The following is a 24659-nucleotide window of genomic DNA, read 5'->3' on the forward strand; positions in this document are numbered from 1 at the left end:
ATAAGAGAACATTACCTGTAATGAGGATAAACTAGAAGTCTTCCCAGTAGGACCAGGGATGAAGCAAGGATGCCCATTATCACCACTATTATTCAATATTGTACTAGAAATGTTAGTTATAGCAACAAGAGAAGAAAAAGAAATGAAAGGAATTACAATACGCAATGAGGAAACAAAACCATCACTCTTTGCAGATGATATGATGGTATACTTGGAGAATCAACTAAAAAACTAGTTGCAGGGTTGTAAAACAAACCCATATAAATGATAACGTTTCTATATATTACAAACAAAGACCAGCAGCAAGAGATAGAAAGGGAAATTCCATTAAAATAACTGTAGATAACATAAAAAAACTTGGGAGTTTATCAGCCAAGACAAACTCAGGAACTATATAAACACAATTACAAAATACTTTTCACACAAATAAAGTCAGACCTAAGCAATTGGAAAATATTAATTATTCATAGCTAGGCTGAGCCAATATAATAAAAACAATAATTCTACCTAAATTGATTTACTAATTCAGTGCAATACAAATCAAACTATCAAAAAAATATTTTATAGAGCTAGAAAAATAATGACAAAATTCATCTGGAAGAACAAAAGTTCAAGAATAGTAAGAATTAGTGGGGGTAGCCTCGCTGTACCAGATCTCAAATTATATTATAAAGCATTAATCATCAAAACAATCTGGTACTGGCTGAGATATAAAAGTGTTGGCTCAATGGAATAGATTATTTTCACTATAGTGAAAATAGTAGTAAATGACCATAGTAATCTAGTGTTTGATAAACCCAAAGCTTGCTTTGAGGATAAAAACTCACCATTTGACAAAAACTGCTAAGAAAACTAGAAAAAAGTTTGGCAGAAACTAGGTATAGACCAACATCTCACACTATATAATTGTCAGAATAATATCAAAATAGGCACATGATTTAGACATAAAAAATTCTATGATAAGCAAATTAGAGGAGTATGGAAAATTTGTACCTGTCAGATCCATGGATAAGGGAAGAGTTTATGACCACAAAAGAGTTAAAGAGCATCGTAGGAAGTAAAATGGATGCTTCTGATTGCATGAAAATAAAAAGGATTTGCACAAGCAAAACAAACGCAGACAAGATTAGAAAAAAAGTAGGACATGGTGGGGTGGGGGCGGAAATTTATAGTCAGTTTTTCCAATAAAGGTCTCCTTTCTCAAATGTATAGACAACCAAGTAAAAATTTTAAAATAAGAAGCATTCTCCAATGGATAAATAGTCAAAGGATATGAAGAAGCAGTTTTCAGAAGAAGAATCAAAACTTTCTGTAAGTGTGTGAAAAAAATGCTCTACATCACTATTGATTAGAGAAATGCAAATGAAAATAACTCTGAGGTATCATCTCATATCTATCAGATGGACTAACTTGGGAGAAAAGGAAAATAATAAACTCTGGAGGAAATATGGAAAAATAAGAATAGTAATGTATTGTTGGTGGTGTAGTGAACTGCTCCAACCATTCTGAACTATGTCCAAAGGATTATAAAACTGTATACCCTTTGACCTAGCAATATCACTCCTAGATTTTTATCCCAAAGAGATCAAAGAAAGAGGAAAAAGCTGTATATGAGCAAAAATATTTAGAGCAGCTCTTTGTGGTGGCAAAGAATTGGAAACTGAAAGAATACCCATCAGCTGGGAAATAGCTGAACAAGTTGTCGTATGTGATTGTGATGGAATATTATTGTGCTATAAGAAATGATGAGCAGGATGCTTTCAGATAAACCTGGGAAGACTTAAATGATGTGATGGCAAATGAAGTGAGCAGAACCAGGAGAATACTGTACACAGTAACAGAAATATTGTAACAGTGATCAAGTATAAAAAGACTGAGCTATTATGTTCAAATCAGTGATCAAAGATAGTTCTAAGGAACCCATGATAAAAAAATAATGCCATCCACCTGCAGAAAGAGAACTGATAAACTCTGATTGGAAACCAAATTTTTTTTTTCATTTTTCCAGGAGTATTTTTGCAATATGGAAATATGTTTTGCATGATTTCACATGCATAATTAACATATTACTTGTATTCTCAGTGGACAGAAGAGGGGCTCAAGGGACAGAGAGTATTTGAAACTCAAATTTTAAACAAATGTTAAAAATAAATAATAATAATAATTTTTAAAAGAATTTCATCCCAAGTCCCTTGACTTCAGAGTCAATGTTTTTTTCTCTACCACATATCCTCCCCTCTCCTTCATCCCACCAGAAAAGAACGGGTTCAATCTTTTATCCCCCACCCCCATATCAAATTCCAAAGCTACCTTAGCCTGCTGTTTGAATATACATACAATAAGCACACACTTAAGCACTTAACAGATACTATAACTCATATTTATAGAGTGCTTTCAGGTTTGCAAAGCACTTTACAAATATTTCATTTAATCTTAACAACAACCCTGGGGAGGTAGGTGTCATTAGTTTTCCAATTTTACAGATGACGAAATTGAGGCAGATGCGGGTAAGTGACTTACTCAGGGTGACACAGATAGGAAGTGTCTGAGGCAAGATTTGAACTCTGATCTTCATGACTGAACCATTGCTCTATCCACTGTGCCACCTAACTATCCACAATGCTTATTGATTTCACACACACACACACACACACACACACACACACACACACACACACACACACACCTCATTCAGACATGCCACTCAATGAGATCTGATGATCCAATTATTCTCCACTTCTCATTCTCCCTCTCCCTCGATTTCCAATCAATTGTCACATCTTGTCAATTTTCCTTCTACAATATTTCTCACATCTTCTTCTCTTGGCTCACACACCTACTTCAGACCCTTATCACCTCACACCTAAACCAAGATGATAGTATCTTAGCTTTAGAACTCTGGAAGAAACCACAGAAGTCTAGTCCATAATCCTCATTTTACAGTTGAGGAAACTGAGGTTGCAGTGACATGCATAGGTAGCAAGATGCAGGATTTGAATCCAGGCTTGTTTGATTCCCAAACCAGTTCCTATCCCACTATACCACATTGCCTCAATTAAAAGCATCCACTCTCCAACCCATTCTCCACATAGCAACCATAGTCATCTTCCCTAAAGTGCAAGTCTGTCCATATGACTGCTCTGCCCAAGATGCTTCTGTAGCTCCCCATTGCCACTAAAAATAAAGTCTAAATTCCCCACTTGGTACTTAAAGATCCTCGCAATATGACCTTAAGCTATTGTTCCTAACAAATCATAGAATTTGCATTTGCTACGCTTTGCTCCTCCCAGGATAAGCTCCTCAACTCTAAACTCACCAACACTTTACTAACTTGACTGATACTGCCTCTCCCCTCTTTTTATTGGGCTAGAGGGCAGAGTAGTGAACTCCCCCCAGAGCATTCCTTTTCAGAGGGCAGAAACTGGACTTGATATCTGCTGCCTTTCCTTGTTTCAAATGCATAGACCAAGATGCTCCCATGCAGGGTACTCCCTGGTGTCCTGTCTCTCTCCTTCCCATCCCCACTTTCCTGCTTCCTTTTGTGTATTGTCTTTACTCATTAGATTGTAAGCTTCTTGAGGATAGGGACAGTCTTTTTATGAACACAGTGCCTGTCAAATAGTAGGCACTTCATTAATGTTTATTAGTTTGGGTTGGATTAGAATACCATTTCTGATGCTTTCGGGTTGTGTGACAATCAGTAAGTCATTTACATCTCTGAGCCTCAGTTTTCTCATCTGTAAAATGACTGTAATAATACTTCTGATATCTACTTAATTTACACATTGTGGGGATAGAATGAGATGAGGGATACAATCTACTTTGTAGACCTTCAAGTGCCAGATCAACATGCATTTTAGGGAGGTCAGAGATAGGATCTCAGCTTTGTTACTTTATTACTACCTGTGTAATACTGCATGTCACTTCCCCTGCTGTGGATCTCAGTTTCCTCATCCTCAAAATAAGAGTCCACATGACTGTCTAACTTTCCTTCCAGCTCTAAATCCTAATCTACCATGTGTCAATAGTGTGCCAAAGATTGTTTTTAGTGAACAATAAAGCAGAAAAAGAAACCTCTTTCTCCAAAGACCATTGTCACTCAGCTGACTGAGCTGTCAAGGGAGAAGGCGGTGACAGTTTCATTGTTTCACCAAATAACATTTGATTAACAAAATGACAACTCATATACAGCTTTTCCAGACCAAAGTGAGGCACAACCACAGTAGGATGTCTACTCTCCTACCCTCAGATCTAGTGTTCCCTTTCCACAATTAATCACCTACACTGAGGAACGTGTCTAATGATAATGTAGAAACATAATTCCAAAACTTCTTCATTCAGTCATCAAAAAGACATCTGCACAAAGAGCCTTCCCATTCATCCTCAAATTCTAACTCATTAGGTGGCCACTTCTATCTAAGACCAGCTTTGGTGATCAATCCTGGCTAAAGCATGGGAACTTTATAGACCTTAAAGAAAGACTATTACCAGCCAACAGTGACCAAGCCTTCTTGCCAGGGTGTCCATTTCAGGCGACATTTGCAGGGCTTCTACAGAACAGCAACAGTACAGCTTGGCAGGAATAATAATTTAAAGCAGGAAGCTACCAGATAGAGGACGGGGATGATGTCCTCCATGCTCCAGCCCACTTGCTGCCCCATGGGGGCCTCCTTCAGTTGCCCTCATATTGGTGTCCCTGGGTTTCTCCCTCCTCTATAGGGTGGCTTCTCATGACACTAGACCAGCAGTGGGGAACCTGTGACCTCAAAGCCACATGTGGCTCTTTGACTGAAACTTCAAAGTTTGAATTCAGTCAAAGAGATGCACTTGAGGACTTAGAGGGCCCCATGTGGTCTCGAGGCTGCAGGTTCCCCATCCCTGGTCTAGACCTTCAAATAGAGGTACAATTGACACTGCTTGTCTTGGAAACTGTTTGTAGTACTCATCATAGGGGCACACACACACATACACACACACACACACTAGTTAAAGTTCTGTTTAGAATCATCTAATACATATACACACAAGAAGCCTTTATTTTAAAGATGGAGAGACTGAAGTTGAGAGGTGACCTGATTTCTACAACCTTCTTTTAGAGCTGCCAATATCCCCCAATTACTCCCAGAATTTCAGAATCCTAGAATGTCAGAGTTGAAAGAGACTTCAGCAATCATCTGGTTCATCCTATACCTAAGCCAGAATCTTTTCTGAGATAAGAAGTGATGGAGCCTTTGCGATCCTTGAAGACCCTTGGTGAAGGTGAAGCCACTCTGCACTCAAGGATCCCATTCCATTTTAGACAGCTCTTCATGAGGAAGTTTGGTGTGGGAGGTTTTCAAACCTAAATCTGTCTCTTTGCTATTTCTACCCATTTCTCTTTGTTCTGTCCTCTATATCAAACAAGACAAATCTAATCCTTCTTCCATGTAATAACCCTTTAGGGACTTGAAGACAGTTAGGATATCTCCCACCCCAGTCTTCTCTTCTCCCAGCTGAGCATCCCCAAGTATTCCTTCAAGTCATCCTCATGTAGTATGAATTTGAGGCCCTTCCCCACTCTGATCACCCTCCCCTGAGTGTTCTCCAGCTCACTCATATCCTTCCTAAAATGTGATACCCAGAACTGAATCCTATCCTCCAGATGTGAAATACCCAGGGTGAGGTATAGAAAAATTATCATCATCTTAGTCCTGGACACTAGGCCTCTCTCACTGTCTTAATTTAAATTAGCCTTCTTTACTACCATATCACATTGTTGACTCATACTATATGCAATCCACTAAGATCCCTGGATCTTTTTCAGATAGTCTAACTATACTGCTTTCTCCTTACACTGAGAAAGCTGATAAATAGCAAGGATTGTTGACACTAAGTCTGGACCTGTGAATTCATTCCTGTAAGGAACTCCCTCTATGGATGCCAACAGTCAACTACTCTTTGACTTAAAGTCTCTATGAGTTTCCTGGGGGTACTGAAAACTTAAATGATTTGCCCGGGGTCACTGAACCAGTCAATAGCTGAAGGAAGATTTGAAACTCTGTGTTCCTGTCTCCAGGCCAGCTCTCTATCCATAACTCCACAATGCCTCTCCAGTGGTTTCTACAAGTACAATTTGACAAAGTGTTTTTTTGCAACATATAGATTATCTTATTTGATCCTCCCAATAACCCTGAAAAGGAAGTACTATGGGTACTATTTTTACCCTTTATAGATCAGGAAACAAACTAGGGGAGGTTCAGTGGTTTACCCAGGGTCACATATGGTGTCAAAGATGAGATTTGAACCGAGTTTTCTCATGATTTCCAGTCCCAATGCTTTTTCTACTATGTTTCATCATGTTCCTGCAAATTCCTTGTTTTATAGTCTGAGAATATTCCATTAATGACCCCATAAATAAGCCAAAGCACTTATTTATTATTTGCATTTAACTTATTATTTAGCATTTATAAGGCACATTATATTGGCAGTGACCCATTAATCTTTACAATAATTCACAAGTTAATAAATTGGTAATTATAATCCACAGCCAGAAAACCAAAAAGAGTTGCTGTTTCCATGGCACCCGAGCTTTGGTTTAGAGAAGGGGACACATTCGTTATATACCCACTAACAGAATATATAATCTCTCAGTCAGAAAGTCCAAAGATTGTTTTACAATGGCCAGACACCCAAGAATTAAGGCAGGTCAAGTCAAGTGGGGAGTTTACAGGATCTCAAAAAGAGTCACTATAAAATGACAAGACTTGGAGGGATTGATTTCTAGACCTTCAGAGGCAATACCTACTCAGAGGAGATCATAGAACCATTGAAGCAGCGAAGTAATATGTATAGATATCATGATCCTTCAAGTGATGAAACTGAAATAGAGGCAGGCCAAGTGACCTCCTCACTGGTCACAACAAGTCCGCTGCAGAACCAGGGCTGTGGAGTCTTTTGAGAGTCAGTAGAGAAGAGTTCCAGTTTCAGCTTTGGGAATTAGCTAGCTATGTGATCATAATTAAGTTTCCTATTTAATTCAGTACCTACTGTGTACCATGCACTGTCTTGCATACTAGTGATACAAAGATAAAAACAGCCACTGGCTTTGAGAAGTTTACATTCTGCTGGGGGAAACCCAATGTAAACAGACAAGTGAATTAAAACATAAATATAGAAAAATATAGAAAATGTTTAATCCATATAATAAAATATAAATGTATAAATTAAAATTATATGTATATGCAAATGACTTTTTAATATATGTATGATAAAAAGCAATTAAATTCAAGTGGGTGCTAACATATTAAGAGAAGCAGAGTATGGAGGACTGGGCAAGTATTAGCTCTCTGCCTCATTGAGACTAAATCTGTAGAACTGTGGTCAGTTCCAGGTGCCCCATTTTACAAAACCTCATAGGATCTTGGATTTAGAGCCAAAGAAAGCTGAGAATCCATCCAGTCATTTTACGTTTAACAAAGCTGAAGCCCAGAGGGTCATTTGCCTGAGGTGACACATGTGGTTGAGTTAGAAATTCAGGATTTGATAAAGTGTAGAACTCCCGGGAGAGTAACCATGATAGTGAAGTGCTTTGAGAATGTGCCATAAATGAACTGGCAATATTGATCTTAGAAAAGAGAAGATATTTAAGGAGGGCGAAGAAAGAAAGTGAGAGATTTCTCCAAGTACTTGAAGGATTTTCATGAAGAAGAATGAAACTAGTTTTGCTTAGTTTGGGAAAACAGAATTAGGAGCAGTGGTTCATATATGCAAAGAGATCAGACAATGCACATGTAGGGGTGATAGAACCTACTTGTAGACCAGGTGGTATGGTCGACCCTCTCTTTAACTGCTACATATTAATTTCTTTAATTCTCATCCTGGCTTCAAAAGCAATCAAGGCATATATGCCAATATTTTATCATAAATTAATAAAAATATTTTATTAAGTAACAGAGATAATATCTTGTTTATAAAACAAACCATCTTTTCCCATTATAGTTGTCTCTGTGCATCTCTGTCTCTATTTCTGTCTTTGTTACTGTGTTTCTATCTCTGTACTCGGTCCCTGTCTCTTCTCAAAAGGTTTAAATAAATGTCAACATTACACGTCATACAATTTATTAACAGCATAACAATACAAAGCCATATTTAAATATTTCAACAATGTATCCCAGTGAGAAAAAGCACAGCCAAAGCCAACTGCCTATCAATTGCAATTGCTGATGACAAAATGATTAATACAATGACAGAAATTAATATCAAATATACTATGAATTGATTCTCCCTTAAATGTTTCTTGAATGTCAGATTTTTAATAACGTCCTTGTATTCCTACTCTTAAGATATTTACCCTTGATTAGGCTGTGTTGAACCATACCCAAGGTCCCCTAATCCTGAGATCTTGCCTTATGGAGGGACTAGCTCAAGCTGGATCTAGACCTTTGATGTCTTTGCCCCTTTCCATTGGGATTCATGGCACAAAGGGCAAAACAGTCAGAATGAAGTGACTTCCCTTGCCCAGATTGTGAAAGGACAATGGAATCTCATGACCAGGCCTTGTTACTTCATGCTGCCTCCTCCCGCTCTCCTTCTAAAACCATAAAATCTTTTTATGGATCTCTTTGGTTGCAAAATTCACTGGACATCCCATCCCTCAGGGTGGCAGGTTTGCTATCTTGTTATCTCAATTAAAGACACTTTATTTTTCAATTCATGGTTTTTATTTATTTCAGGACTTGACGTTGACTTCTCAACTATGTAAATAGGGTTCTATATTCAGCTATCTCAAGAATTGTCTTTAGGACATATTCTTCACAAGATGAGTTAAACTCAGTTCTGTTAGTAAATGTCCCTTTAGTCTTTTTCAAATATGACAGTTATCTCTCTCAGTCTCTCAGGAAAGTTCTAGACATCTTTTTTCTCTGTGTTTCCCACAATCTCTGTCCAGCAATCACAATGAATAGTCTCCAGAATTACAGCTCAATGTTTATCTTCTCAAGATTCAAATCTGTCTTATAGAGACATCCCCTGTAGGAGGGACTATTGAAGCTTCTATTCCATAAGGAAAAGCTTCCTAACAATCAGAACTATTCCAAAATGGAATGGGATGCTCATTAGAGAGAGTGGATCCCCCTAACTTGAAGTCTACAAACAAAGTCTGGGTGATTATTTATCACATATTTTGTAGAATGGAATTCCTTTTCATTTACGGATTGGATTCAATGGTCAACTAACTCTGATCTCTCTGAAAATATTTCATCCCCAATAAAATGATGGAGTTGATTAAACACAGAGTCTTAGAAAATCTTAGAAAATCCAACCCACCTTCTTTTTTTTTTTTTTTTTGTATGCTCATAGTTTGCCCTCCAGTCTAGAAGATCACTAAAAGTCAGTCTAGCACTAAACAATCTATGATTCTAAGTCAGGAAATCTCTTGCCCATTCCTTGGATGAGAAGAAATTCCTTGCTCTAAGTGTCAGGTGATGAGATTTTCAGTCCTTCATTTCTCCTTTCTTTCTCACAAACTCTATGCTTTCCTATACTCCCTTTTTTCACATCTGTCCCCACAAAGGAGATCAGTTATAACTGGCGTTTTCTTGAGAAACTGAGAGAAAAAAAGTCAGAATGGAAAAACTGATTTATAGAAAGAGAAGCAGCCTAATCTAAGTTTAAATTTAAATTCTTGGTTGACAAAGACAGGTTTGAGGGGGTTTTTTTCCAACTAAAGGCAATATCGCTTTCAATGTAGTAAGCACCAGATAAATATCTGTTGAGTAAAGGAATTAATCTTTGTGTGTACTTGTCTGTAAGCCTATAGACATAATTGTCACTAAATAAAACTATGCACTAACAATCATTTAACTCAATTAAATTCAAAAAAATTTGAACACAGATGTGTAATATGTGTACGGCATAAACAGAGGTCCAAAACTGACAAAGAAAAAAATGGAAGAGTCCCTGCTTTTAGAACAAGGCAAAAAAATAAGTAGTATGCAGCATTTCCTATGTACCAGGCACTGTGCTGAGTATAGAGGACACAAAATCAAGACATTCCCTGGCTTCAAGGAGCTTAGATTCTAACAGTGGGAGAAAACACACAAAGGATAACTCCCCAAAATGGAGACCCTCCCCCCCCCAGGAAGAACTCACCAGTGGAGAAAGGGGCCCTCTCATGGAAGAGAGCTATTCCAAAGTGAGAAAGCCAGAGGTATTGGAGAGAGATCCAGCTGAAGCATGGTGGCAAAGTACAGAAAGTCAGAAATAGAGGTAGGAGGAGAATGAAATTTGGTCAACCTAGACCTTTAGAAATAAACATGCCTTCTACATATTCACAAATAAGTGAAAATAAAATAAGTGGGAAAGGAAGAACATTAATAAATGTGGGATATAGGGTAGGAGTATGGAAGGCTTCAGGGAAGAAAAAACATGTGCTGAACCTTGAAATAAAACAAAGATTCTGAAAGGCAGTCAGGAGGAAGTAGCTAATTCCAGGCCTTGGGGACAGTCTATAGGAAATGCACAAAGGTGAGAGAATGCTGAGCTTGGAGAACAACTAATTTGGCTGACACAGAGTACAATAGGAAGTAATGAGAAAGGCCTGGCAAGATAGGTTAGATCTGTCTTTTGTTAGAGGAGCGGTGGATCATAGGTAAGGAATGAGGCATACATAATCAGCTATGATCAATATGCTGGCTTGGTTTTGTTTGTTTTTTTTCTCAATTATATTTGGTGTTACAAGAGAAAGTTGTATAAAAGGGAATGGGGGGTCAATAAGAAGTGATGATTGTATAGCGAAAATCAATCAATAAGTATTTATTGATTAAATACCAACCATGCATAAATGGAAGGAAGGAAGGGAGGAAGGAAGGAAGGAAGGAAGGAAGGAAGGAGAAAGAGGGAGGGAAGTCAGTTGAATTCAGATTGTGCTGTGTTTTAAATACCAAGCTAGGGATTTTGCATTTATTCTAGAGGCAATAAAACCTCCAAAGTCCTATAAAATAGACATAAATTAGTGTACACATTGATTATAAAAGAGCCCCAATGGACTATAAAATATATGCATAGCATATAAAATGCAAATCAAATGCATAATAAATTTAATATAAAATTAATATGTAAATACTAAACATTAAATATACATGTAGATGCATCCTAGGCAGTCTTCACCTTTTCCCACTTCAAATAGCTTCAAACACATCACCGAGGCCATTTATTCTAGCTGCCCAACTGAAAAGTGAACTTCAATTCTCCATTCAGATATTATCCAAAAGAGGTATATGACAGCAAATGTATTCAGGACACCTATGTGACCTTCAATGAGTCTTAACCTTCCTATGTCTCAGTTTCCTCATCTGTAAAATGGCTTAGACTAGAAGAACTCTAAGCCCCCTTCCAATGCTGATTCTAAAGTCCTATGATCCCAATACCTTATGTTTGCCTGGGCAATGACAAGAAAAAATGATTTTAAGATTACTTTAAAAGATCCCTACCAGCATGGAAATTATTTTTATGACTTTCCAACTCAAGTAGCAGCTGCTCTGAAGTGTCACCTAGCTTCCATGAAGGCTTTATTTGACCAGATGCTGGGCAGAGTGTTTGAATCAATCAACAAGTTTTAAAAAAATGCCTACTAGGCTGTAGGCACCAAGTGAAGGAAGGAAGGAAGGGAGAGAGGGAGGAAGGGAAGGAGGAAGAAAGGAAAGGAAGGAAGGAAAGGAAGAAATGAAGGGAAGGAAGGAAGGAAGGAAGGAAGGAAGGAAGGAAGGAAGGAAGGAAGGAAGGAAGGAAGGAAGGAAAGAGAAAGAAAGAAAGAAAGAAAGAAAGAAAGAAAGAAAGAAAGAAAGAAAGAAAGAAAGAAAGAAAGAAAGAAAGAAAGAAGGAAGGAAGGAAGGAAGGAAGGAAGGAAGGAAGGAAGGAAGGAAGGAAGGAAGAAATGAAAGAAAGAAAGAAAGAAAGAAAGAAAGAAAGAAAGAAGGAAAGAAAGAAAGAAAGGAAGGAAGGAAGGAAGGAAGGAAGGAAGGAAGGAAGGAAGGAAGGAAGGAAGGAAGGAAGGAAGGAAGGAAGGAAGGAAGAAAGAAAGAGAAAGAAAGAGAGAAAGAAAGAAAGAGAGAAGATAACAGGGAGTTAATGGACTTCATTGGGTGGGGCAGGGTGATGAACAGATTTGTGCACTGGGAAAATGAGTTTAGGAACTGTGTAAAGGATGAATTGGCATGGGGAGTGACTTGAGGCAGCAGTTCAGGTGAGAGGTGATAAGGGCGTGAACTAGGGTGGTGGTTGTGTGAGTATAGAGGAGACTGAGATGAGTGATGTTGTGGAGTAGACATGAAAAGGTTTAGTGACTGATGAGTTACATGGAATAGGTAGAAATGAAGAGTCAAGGAGAATACTGATGTAAGCTTGGCCAACTGGGAGGATGGTGATGCCATCAACAGAAATTGGGGGATTGGGAAGTGGAGATGATTGAAAGGAAAGAGAGTAAGTTAAAGGAGAATAAATTAAAATTCCCAACAGTATTCTTTGAGAAAACAGTTAAGGAAACAGAAGAGAAAAGACAAAATGCCTATGTAGCTATCAAATCACATGTCAAGAGTTAGAAAGGGCTTCACCGAAGTCAACCCCTAAGTGAGTGAGAATACCTCTGTAACCGGACCACCAAGTGTTCATTCAGCCTTGGATTAAGAACCTTCAGTAAGGGGGAGCCCCATATTAGCTCCTTCCCCTTTGGGGGAGCTATCATTGTTGGAAATTTCCCAGTATATGAAGTCTTCTTTTTCTGCCCCTTTTGGGTCAAGCATAACAAGGGTAACTCCTCTCCCACTTGACAATGTTTCAGATACATGAAGATTGCTACCACATCCCCCCAAGTATCCTCTTCTGCAGACCAAATATTCCCAGGTCATTCGACAGAACCTCATGTAGCATGAAAGCAAGATGGGAGAGACATGGTCAAAAGCACACTATTAAGTGAGTCAGAACAAGGCATCAGTTCTGGGGCATAGGAGTGGGGAAACAGGAGGATGGTGCCAGGAAGTTGTGGGGAGGTTCAATATGAACCAGCAGTGTAATATGGCAGTCAAAAAGAAAAAAGCTAACGCAACCTTGGGCTGCATTAAGAGAAGCATAACTTCAAGGAAAAAGGAAGTGATACTCCCATTGTCCTCTGCTCTTAGAACACATCTATAGCATTGAGTCTAGTCCTGGGTATCTCATTAGGAAGGGTATCACAAAGCTAAGAGGTCCCAGAAAAGGGTAGCCAGAATGGGGAAGGCCTTCAAGTCCCTGTGCTAGGAGGAATGGTCAAAAGAACTGGGGATATTTAACTTGGAAAAGGGAAAATTGAGAAGGAGGATATGAGATTTGGCAGCTAGGTGGCACAGTGGACAGAGCTGACCTTGGAGTCAGGAGGACCTGAGCTCAAATCCAGCCTCAGATACTTCCTAGCTATGTAACCCAGGGTCTTCACCCTGTTTGCCTCAGTTTCCCCATTTGTAAAATGAGCTGGAGAAGGAAATGGCAAACCACTCCAGTATCTCTGCCAAGAAAACCCCAAAAGGGGTCACCAAGGGTTAGTTATGACTGAAAAACAACTGAACAACATCAACACAATGGACATTATTAACTTGTTGGGGGTTTTTGTCCCACTCCATGACTTAGTCCACATGGTGAACTTCAGATGTGGAAACTATATCTACCAATGCAGATGGTCAACTTCTCTATAATTTAATAGTAATGGCTACAATTTATAAAATATTCAAGGTTTGCAAAGTGCTTTGTATATATTATCTCATTTGATCCTCACAACAACCCTAGGAGTAGGCACAATTATTAAACTGATTTTTACAGAAGAGGAAACTGAAGATAAAAAAGAATCACACAACTAATAGGCTATCTGAGTCTGCATTTGAACTTGGGTCTTCCTGACCTGATACATGAATCCAAGTATGGTCTAAGAATCTATCCAGGGAACCATCTAGCTGCCTCTAAGTTTTGGCACCTTGGAGAGCTACTGGAGCCTCTGAGAAGGTAAAGGATCTGCTTGTCTCACATATAACTATTGGGTGTCAGAAGCAGGATTTGAACCCAAATCTTCTTCACTCTGAGAGAGTACAAAATTGACACCCAGTTAATTAGTGAAAGTGCAATTCTTCTTTTGTTTCAACTATTTGTAAAGAACAAAAGTGAAAAGAGATATGAACTATTAGTCACAATCTAACTTGGTTTTTTGTAAATTTGGGAGATCTTCTTGGGAAGGGCAGGGCATGACTATTTTTTTATTGGGACATGTTGCTGCTATTGAGTAAGATCCAACTCTTCATGACTCCATGGGTCCATAGAGTTTTCTTGGCAAAGATATTAGAAGGGTTTGTCATTTCCTACTCTGGTTCATTTTACAAGTGAGGAAACTGAGACAAGCAAGGTTAAGTGATTCATCCAGGGTTACACAGCTAGTAATTGTCTGAGACCAGATTTGAACTCGGGTCTTCCTGACTCCAGACCCAGAGCTCTATTCACTGAGCCACCTAGAGATTACCTCCTAAATCATAAAGAACAATTATAGTTTTATTTGATCGTGGCAAATTATTAAAACTTATTTCAGCATTTTTGGAAGGTTGTGGGAAAGACATGAGTCATCTAAATCACTCCTCCCTTCAAGCTAACACTTGTAAATTTTAAAATGAATAAAATTGTTGTTAGTTAAATGCTAGTCATTTACTATAGCTTGAATATTAATTTTATAATAAAATTTACAATAAAATTTTATTTTATATACTATATATGCACTTTCCCATGCATTGGGACCCTATTAGAATCATTATGTACATTACATTTATGTCTATTTTATAGAACTCAGAGCATAATTTTACCATTATAAATGCCTGCAGGCTCAGAGTTGTTGCATTTTTTTTGCAGTTTGGGACTCATAGAAATAATATACAACTGCTAAGTCTTCCTGTGATGCTCCCATGGTAGCAGGGAAACAATGAAGAAGAGACAAGCCCATGCCAGCAGGACACAAACTCTGCCAGATTCTGCCAAGCTGTAGGGGTATAGGGTTGTGTAAAGAGTGTGTCTTGTGTACCAACATCACTTTAGGCATTTGCTTAGTCCTCCTGAAGGGAAGGAGACCAGTAGAAATACACAGAACTGGAGTCTCTGGCCTCATGATGGACTACAGCTATTGCCAGCGGATGCTGATTGTCAGGTTAGTAGCAGGTTAGTACTTGCAGATTTCAAAAAAACATCTACTTCAGATGTGTCAAGCACATAGCCTACAAAATTTGAGAGTGCAACTTGAACCAGATTAAAATGCAATTGGAAAATATTTAACAAAATGAACAAAAACACAATAGAACATAATGTTAACATGTGGTGTTCTAACCAATAGGCATCCTCAGGGATCCAGTGGCCCTTGTTCCTTTTTTTTTATTATTATCATTTTTAAGGCAATCAGAGTTAAGTGACTTGCCCAGGGTCATACAACTAGTAAATACCTCAGATCTGTTTTGAACTCAAGTCATCCTACCTTAATACCACCACCACTCTTCCCCTCCTCCTCCATAATACTCATTTTTATTTGAGTTTGATATTGTTATACTCCATCATAGAAGAACAGTGATGACCCAGGCAGCAGGAAGGACAGTCAGCACCAATGAAAATTGTAAGTTTTTGAAGTGCTGAATTAAATAAAACTCCAGTCTCCAAGCTTGTTAAAATTATACGTCAACTAAGAGCTAATGGGTCATGAGTATGGCACTGAGTAGTTTTCCTTTAAGTAAAGTAGGTCATCATTAGGGCCACTGACTTTGTTACATATATTGTCAGTTGACTTCATGGCATATTTTAATTTGAAAAATGGTAGCTCTCCTACAAAAATGTGCATACTCTTTGACCCAACAATACCACTTCCCGGTCTGTACCCCAAAGATATCATACAAATAGGAAAAAGACACATGTACAAAAATATTTATAGCAGTTCCTTTTTGTGGTGGCAAAGAATTGGATATTAAGGAGATGCTCATCAGTAGAGGAATGGCTGAACAAGTTGTGGTATATGAATGTAATAGAATACTATTGTGCTATAAGAAATGTTGAGCAGGTAGACTTCAAAAAAACCTGGAAAAACTTATATGAACTGATGCTGAGTGAAGTGAGCAGAACCAGGAGAACACTGTACACACTAACAGCCACATTGCACGATGACTGACTTTGATAGACTTATGTCTTAGCAATGCAAAGATCTAAGCATATTGTTCTCTCTCTCTTTTTTTCTTTCTTCTTTGTCATGGTTTCTCCCATTGGTTCTAATTCTTTTTTACATATTACATGCCATCTTAGGGTGGGGGAGGGGAGAGATGGGAATAAAATTTGGAACTCAAAATCTTATGGAAGTGAATGTTAAAAACTAAAAATTAAAAAAAAGAAGATGAAGAAAGAAAAATATTAGCGTTCTTCTGGTTGATTGAGACTGACACTTAAATTTTGGATAAGTGAGGTGTTTCTCTATGTAATAATGTGTATAAGTATATATGTGAGCATATACATATGCATTGTAATCTATATAGATGTGGCTATATGTATCTATGTAGGTATTGAGCAGTCAAGTAGCCCTGCAGTGGATAGAACACTGAGTTTGGAATCAGGAAGATCATGAGTTCAAATCCAGCCTCAAATACTTACTAGCTGTGTGACCCTGGGCAAGTCACTTTAACCTGTTTGCCTCAGTTTCCTCATATGCCAAATGAGATGGAGAAGGAAATGGCAAACCACTCCAGTATCTACCAAGAAAACTCCAAAATGAGGTCACAATGAGTGAAATATGACTGAAAAAAACAAACAATAACATATAGGTATTCATATAGATTCAGTTACAGAAATATGTATGGTTTCAATATAGATATGGTTGTTATAATTGGCAATACCAATATCGATGCTTACACACATATATGTATGTGTTTTTTTACTTATAGCCTGTCAATCTAGCTCCAACCCATCTTTCCAAGGTAACTGTACATTACTCCCACTTAAAGGCACTCTGGATTCTAGACAAACTGACCTATTGCTTGTGCCTTCCCTCTGTTGACTATCTCCAAATTATCCTGTATATATCTTGCTTGTGTGTAGTTCTTTGTGTATTTTCTCCTCCATTCAACTGTGAGCTTAGTCCAATGCTTGGCACATAGTACTTACTTAATAAAAGCTTGTGAATTGAATTAAAGTGTGTCTGCTTATGTATTGGGGTATAGGGCACATTCAGTGAAGAGGGTACCTCTGGTATGAGGGCTGCTTTCCACCTTTGGTGTCCATCTGATTCACCTAACTCTCACCTGTGGCTCCAAGAAGCTGTAGTATGCACAGCAGCCACACCCCAGTAAATCAGTTTGACAGATGGGACAAACCAGGTTCAGGGTAACCGATGGGTCTCAAACCCTTTGGTGAGTTAGGAGGGTGTCTACCCCAAACATGTAAAGATTTCTTTTGGTAGAATATGTGGATGAGAACAATTTGTTCCAATGGCCATGAAGGCAGCTGAAGCAGGTGCTGTGAAGCACTTGGAGCTTAGTTAGGCATGGAAGACACCAAGTTCATCCACTGCAATATGAGTCATCACCAGTATTCTTGACTATGTCTTGCCACTGGATTATGATAACTCTGGAAGAGAGAGTGAGGCCAATAACTTCATGCAACTGTGCCTCACTTAAATCCAATTTATACATGAATCAAAAGACATCACCCCTACCATTTTTTCTCAAAGTCCTGTGGCAACAGGTAAGTGATAAAGCAGCAGGTGTGGATATGCTGGGTGCTGTATTTACAACCCTCCACACAAGTGGCCCAAGTCATAAGGTCCTCTTCTCACTGGAAGCAGCAGTGCAATTTGGCAGGCCCCTGGGCATCTGAGCCACCTTTTAAGGGTCACTCTGCTCACCTCCTGGTATGAAGAAAAGGCTAGAAAAGATGTCCTAAAAATTGTCTGCTTATCCAAATATCTGCCTGTTTATCATGGCAGGAAGGGATCCCACCCTGGGGTCGAAACACACACCAAAAAATGTACAAAAACTTCAGCAAATAGGACTTCACTCACCATCAATATGTAGAATGTGCAATGTGACATGGAAGACACTGGCACGGGACTGCCCAGCATGGTGTGCCCATATCAGAGAAGGTGCTAAGCTCTATGAGCAAAGCAGAATTGAAGTAGTTCAAAAGAAACATGAGATAAGCAGATTTAGAGAATCCACCCCCAGTGTTTACATGGACTACTTGTGCCCTCCCTCTGCTAGAGCATTCCGAGCTTATATTGGTCTGATCAGCCACATTCAGACACAATGTAACTTGACTCTAACATAGTGATGTCATTTTGGTCCTCTTCAAGAACGGAGGACAGCAACTGAATGACCACTTTGTATTAGGCCAGGCCAGGGATTTCTTTAATGTTTGTATCTTCCAGTATAAAAACTCTCTCCAGCGATGCAGATAATAATTGGTCTATAACTTAGAGCCTTAGAAAGTGGCCTGGGGCAATGAGCAGCAAAGTAACTGACCTAGCACTTGTACGCATCAGAGATAGGACTTGAACCCTCCCAGGTCTTCCTGGTCCAAGGTTGGTTTTCTACCACCCATGATAAATAGATAAAGGGAGATAGAGGGAAGGAGGGGAAAGTGAGGAGGAGAAAGAGACAGAGAGATAGAGAAAGAGAGATGACAATCTCAGAAGCATTAGAAACTGGGGGACTGAGAATGATTTCTCAGAAAGCAGGATCACAGTAGAGATTTTTTTCAATAAATTTATTATTTATTTTTAACCTTCTTTCTTTTTTTTATATTTTGAGTTCTAAATTCTCTACCTCCCACTCATTGAGAGGGCAACCAATGTGATATCAATTATGCCAGTGAAATCACGCAAAATATATTTCCATATTAGCCATGTTACAAAAATGGCAAGAAAATTTAAAAAGTGAAAAAAATATACTTTAATCTGCACTCAGAGTTCATCAGTTCTCTTTCTGGAGGTGGATAGTATTTTTCATCATGAGTCCTTTGGAATTGTCTTGGATCACTGTATTGATCAGAGTAGATAAGTCTTTCACACATGATCATTGTTACAATACTGCTGCTACTGTGTATGATGTTCTCATGGTTCTGTTCACTTCACTTTGTATCAGTACATACAAGTCTTCCTAGATTTTTCGGAAGCCTCATTTTTTTATAGCACAATAGTATTCCATCCCAATCACATACCACAGTCATCCCCCAAGTGATAGGTTTCTCCCCCAATTTCTAATTCTTTACTACAATAAAAAGCTGTTATAAATATGTTTGAACATACAGTTATTTTTCCTTTTTCTTTGATCTCTTTGGGATACAGAAGTAAAAGTGGTATTTCTGGATCAAACTGCTACACAGTTTTGTAGTCCTTTGGGCGTAGTTTCAAATTGTTCTCCAGAATGGCTGGATCAGCTCACAACACCACAAACAATGCCTTAGTGTTCCTATTTTTATGCATCTCCAACATGTGTCATTTTCCTTTTCTTTCATGTTAGCCAATGTGATAGAAGTCAGGTGACACCTCAGAGTTGTTAAATTTGCTCTTCTCTAATCAATAAGTGATTTAGAGTATTTTTATACAACTATAGATAGCTTTGAGTTCTGAAAATTGCCTGTTCATGTTATCTTACCATTTCTTAACTGGGGAATGGCTCTTATCTTTTATAAATTTGACTTAGTTACCCATATGTTTGAGAAATGCATTTATCGGAGAAACTTGCCATAAAAAAATTTCTTAATTTCCTTCTGATCTTGGCTGCATTGGTTTTGTTTGTGCAAAAATTTTTTCAATTTCGTGTAATCAAAAGTATCCATTTTACTTCCCATGATCTTCTTTATCTCTTGTTTGGTTATAAATTTTCCTTTATCCCTACTTCTCACAGGTAAATTTTTCCATGCTCCCCTAATTTGTTTATGGCATCACCCTTTATGTCTGAATCATGTACCCATCTTAATCTTATCTTGGGATACAGTGTGAGATGTTGGTCTGTAACTAGTCTCTGACAAACTGCATTCCAGTTTTCCCAACATTTTTTCTTAAACAGTCAACTCTTGTCCCCAAAGCATGGATCACTGGGCTTATCTAACAAGATTACTCTAGTCACTTATAAGTTATGAGTTGAAGAAGCCAAGAAAATTAAAGGGTGGAGGAGAAGAGGCAGAAGATTCCAGGCATGGGTGACAATGTACAAAGGTAAAGAAATGGAAGCCCTATGATCACTTTCAAAGAACTGCAAGTAAGTCAGTACAGTTGAGTCATAGAGTACAAAGAAGGGAATACCATGTAAGAGGACTGGACTGGAAAGGTAGAAAGGGGCCAGGTTCTACAGAACTTTAAATACCTTATAGGATTCAGTATTTGATCTTGGAGGGAGAAAGGGAGCCAATGGAACTCTTTGGGGAAAGGAGGAGAATCAGACTCACACTTCAGAAAAATCATCTTGGCAGCTGAGATTAATTGGAGTGGGGAAAGACTTGAGGCTATTACAAGTCCAGGTTATGATTCTCCATTTTCCATCATCAGTCCTGCTTAATTTCAAATCCATGGGCCCTCATCCCCTGTGGCCTCTCCCTACCCTTCTTTTCAGCCTCCTTTGTGTGCTTTTCCACCCTTTAGATTATAAGCTCCTAGAGGGCAGGGACCATCTTTCTTTTTCTTCTTTGTCTCCCCAGCACTTAGCACAATGCCTGGCATGTAGTAGATAATTAATAAATGGTCAGTGAATTAAATTGAACTCCAGATGAAAGGTGATGGATTCCTGAACTGATGTGGCAGTTATAAATGGAGACAGCAGACATATATAAAAGATGGTGTGAAGGTAAAAATGACAATATTTGGCAATGGACTGCATATCTGAGCTGAGTGAGACTGAGGAATTGAGGAGATGCTGAGGCTGACAGTTTGAATGAAAAAGGGGGATGGGGGAAATCTATTTCTGTTCTCAACTAGCTCACATTCTAATGAGAGAGTCAACATGCAAACTACATGCAAATAAGATGTAGACAGAATAAATTGGAGATTATCAACAGAGAGAAGGCACTAGCAACAAGATGCGTTGGGAAAAGCTTCGTGTCGTAGGCTGGATTTTAGGTGGGACTTGAAAGATGCCAGGAAGGACAGGAGGCAGAGATGGGGAGGGAGAGCATTTCAAGCATGGGGGAGAGCCAGTGAAAATGTACAGTGCAGAGACTTGTCGAGGATTACACAGCCACGAAGTGTTTAAGGCAGGATTTAAATCCACATCTTCCTGCTTTCATGTCTAACACTCCCTCCACTACACCATGCAACCCTTCATGTCTCAAGAAAAGATTGGGTGACCAGTTGTTGATAATGTCATAGGAGAGATCCTTGTTTAGATCCAGGTTATGCTACATGGTGTCTGGGATTCCGATCAACTTTGAGATTCTCTGATAATATAAATAATATTGTAACATAATAAAATATGACAAATTTAAAGAAAAATTTCAAAGTGATACTACTGATGATAGTATTATGGATCCAAATCTAGAAAGAACTGCAGAGGCCATCTAGTCTGATCTCCTCATTTTTCAGATGAGGAAACTGAGGCCCAAAAAGGTTAAACTATTTTCCTAAGACCAAAAATTACATGTCAGAAGCAGGATGTGAACTCATGTCCTCGACTCTAGAGCTAGCATTCTTTACCCTGTACCATGCTATAGGAAAGACCTCCTTTAATGGGGATGATCTTGACTTCAAGGAGGAGATTATAACAAAAGTTACCTTTAAGGATAGGTTGAATTTCAGCAAGTAAAAACAGTGGAGTAAAAGTGGCACAGTTCAAATAGCTTTTGATACATTGTCCTAAGGATACAGAGAAAACCTAAAGAGCTAACAGTTCTCAATGTGAATCTGTAGTTTGGAGGCACAAGAAAAGGGGTAAGAAAGGAAAGGTGGGGCTCCGTTCCCTTTCATCTTTCTCTCCATTAGATGTTGCATAAAAGCAAGGGAGGAGACAAGGTGGTTAAAAGGAGAGTGCCTCTCTGCTCCCACAAGAGTACAAGGGATCACAGTTTAGCAATGACTCTGGAATCCCTCTTCCAGAGTTAAACTACTGCATCTCCCCCTCAGGGTTCTAGAAAACGCAGTGTCTATCTTTCATTGATCCTACTGGCTCAAGTTCCTATTCTAGAGTGCTCATCATCTGTGAGTAGAGTACCAGTTCCATTTAACCAATTAGCTTTTACGAAAGGACATTTACTTCAAAGATGTAGCAAACATAGAAATTAAGAACAATTCCCATCTCCTATACCACTTCATTCCCTAGGAACAGGGGGTTAAGACCTAATGTGGTTTCTATTCAGTATTGCTCCCATCAATTCCACTTTCAAATATAACCTGATCAATGGATGGATGAATCTGAATCGCTGTTTCTGCTGAACTGGACAGGACAGGTTGCTAGGTACTTTACTCCTTCCAGTAAATCTCAAGCTATGGTTCACAATTCCAACCTTCTAAAGTGTATGAGATTGTGGCCAACCTTAGTCACTTTAACCCCAAAACAGGAAGAAGAGATACCCACAGAGATAAAAGCAAGATAGAGACATGCTCATGGGACACATTATAGTGGCCCTAGGGATGAGGGAGGGAGGTGGGGTGTTAAAGACTTGAGGCTTTCTTCCCCACCAGGGGCTTTCAGCAGGTCCTCCCCATTCACTGAACACACCCAGGCAGAAATGAGAAGGAGCCAAGAATCAGGGCAAGGGGCTCACTTTATCTGGTCAGATACAATTTCAGATGTGGCTTAACAGTCGTCAAAAAGTCTCTTCTGGGCAGTGCAATTGTGAGTGCTAGAATGGGAGTCAGGAAGTCCTGAATTCAAGTGTAGCCTCAGACACTAACTAGATGTGCATCCCTGGACAAGTCACTTAACTCTGATTTGCTCAATTTCTTCATCTGTAAAATGGGGAGAATAGCTACACCTATCCCCTCAGGGTTATAAGGAGAATCAAGTTAGATATTTTTAAAGGGTCAGTGCAATGCTTGGCACATAGTAGGTGCTTCATAAAGTGATTGTTTCCCTCTTTCCTTTCTCTTTGTCAAAAGCAGATCAGAAACAAAACCTGCACATGCTCAAACTCATGTGGGCATTTTATCAGCAGAGTAAACTGGGTAAACTGGGTAAACAGAGTAAACTCAGTGCCATCCCCTGGAAGAGGCCTTAGAAATAAATAGCCAACCCCCTTACCTTAAAAATGAGGAAAGTGAGGCTAAAAGAGATGTTAAGTGATTTGCCTCAGGTCACACAACTAGGAAGTGACCAAGGCAGGATTTGAATTGTGGTATTGTGACTCCAAACGCTGTAATCTGGCCACTGCAACACTTACCTGCCTCTAATGGAAAAAGCTCCAAGTCAGACTCACTAACAAACATGTTCACAATGTCCATACAGGCTCTTAGGGCTTGGCCACATTGTCATTGGGCAGCTAGGTGGCATCAGGTGGATTCATCTTACTGAGTTTAAATACAGCCTCAGACACTTCCTAGCTGTGTGACCCTGGGCAAATCATTTAACCCTGTTTGCCTCAGTTTCCTCATTTGTAAAATGAGATGGAAAAGAAATGGCAAACCACTCCAGCATCTTTGCCAAGAAAACTCCAAATGGGGTTACAAAGAGTCTGACATGACTGAAAAGACTGAACAACAAAACCTTGACATTGGGAAGTAGTGAGTTGAATGGCAAACAGCTCAACCAGGGATGTATAACCTTAGTACAAGGACCCCTGTTTGGACAAAACCCTTCTCCAGTCTTTGCCTTTGTCCATGAACACAAGAGGTGCTAAATAAATGTTTTTGCTACATTATAATTAAGACCCTTCCCACAGACATATTACTTTGTATTTATTTTTATGTATTTTTTATTCGTGCATCTACCCCTTAGTCATGCTCCTCTTCAAAATAAATATGGAAGTTGCTTGAGGGCAGAGAATTTCCCTTATCAGGCATCCCTAGCTATGGTGTCTTCACCTCCAGAACTACCTTCCACTTCTGCATGTATCTTTCCTGCACTGATTTATGTCCACGTTGTTTCCCCCATTGGAGTGTAAGCTCCTTGAGGGCAAAGATTGGTTTTCTTTGCATGCCTAATACTTAACATGGTACATGGTGCATAGTAGGCTCTTAATAATTGTTGACTGATTACAGAGAGCCTTGTATACAGTATTTAATGTTATTGTTGTTCAGTCACTTCAGTCATGTCAGACTCTTCATGATCCCATTTTGGGGTTTTCTTGGCAAAGCTACTGAAGTGGTTTGCCATTTCCTTCTCCATTTCATTTTACAGATGAGGAAATTGAGGTAGACAAGGTTAAGTGACTTGCCCAGGGTCATGCAGCTAGTATGTGTCTGAGGTCAGATTTAAACTCAGGGAAATGAGTCTTCCTGACTCCAGGCCCAGCACTCTATCCACTGCACCACCTAGTTGACCCCATAGTACTTAATACATGGCTTTTTATCAATGAATAAACTTCAATGCTGTCTGATGAAAGCATTTGGTATGGCCTTACCTCTCACAGGATCATAACTTTAGAGCTGGAAGGGCTGAAAGAGAGGCATGATTGAATTACTAAACAACAGAAAACTGGGGCTAAGAGAGGTTAAGTGATTGGCCCAG

This window comes from Notamacropus eugenii, chromosome 4, assembly GCF_028372415.1.
Source record: "Notamacropus eugenii isolate mMacEug1 chromosome 4, mMacEug1.pri_v2, whole genome shotgun sequence".
Lineage (NCBI taxonomy): Eukaryota > Metazoa > Chordata > Mammalia > Diprotodontia > Macropodidae > Notamacropus > Notamacropus eugenii.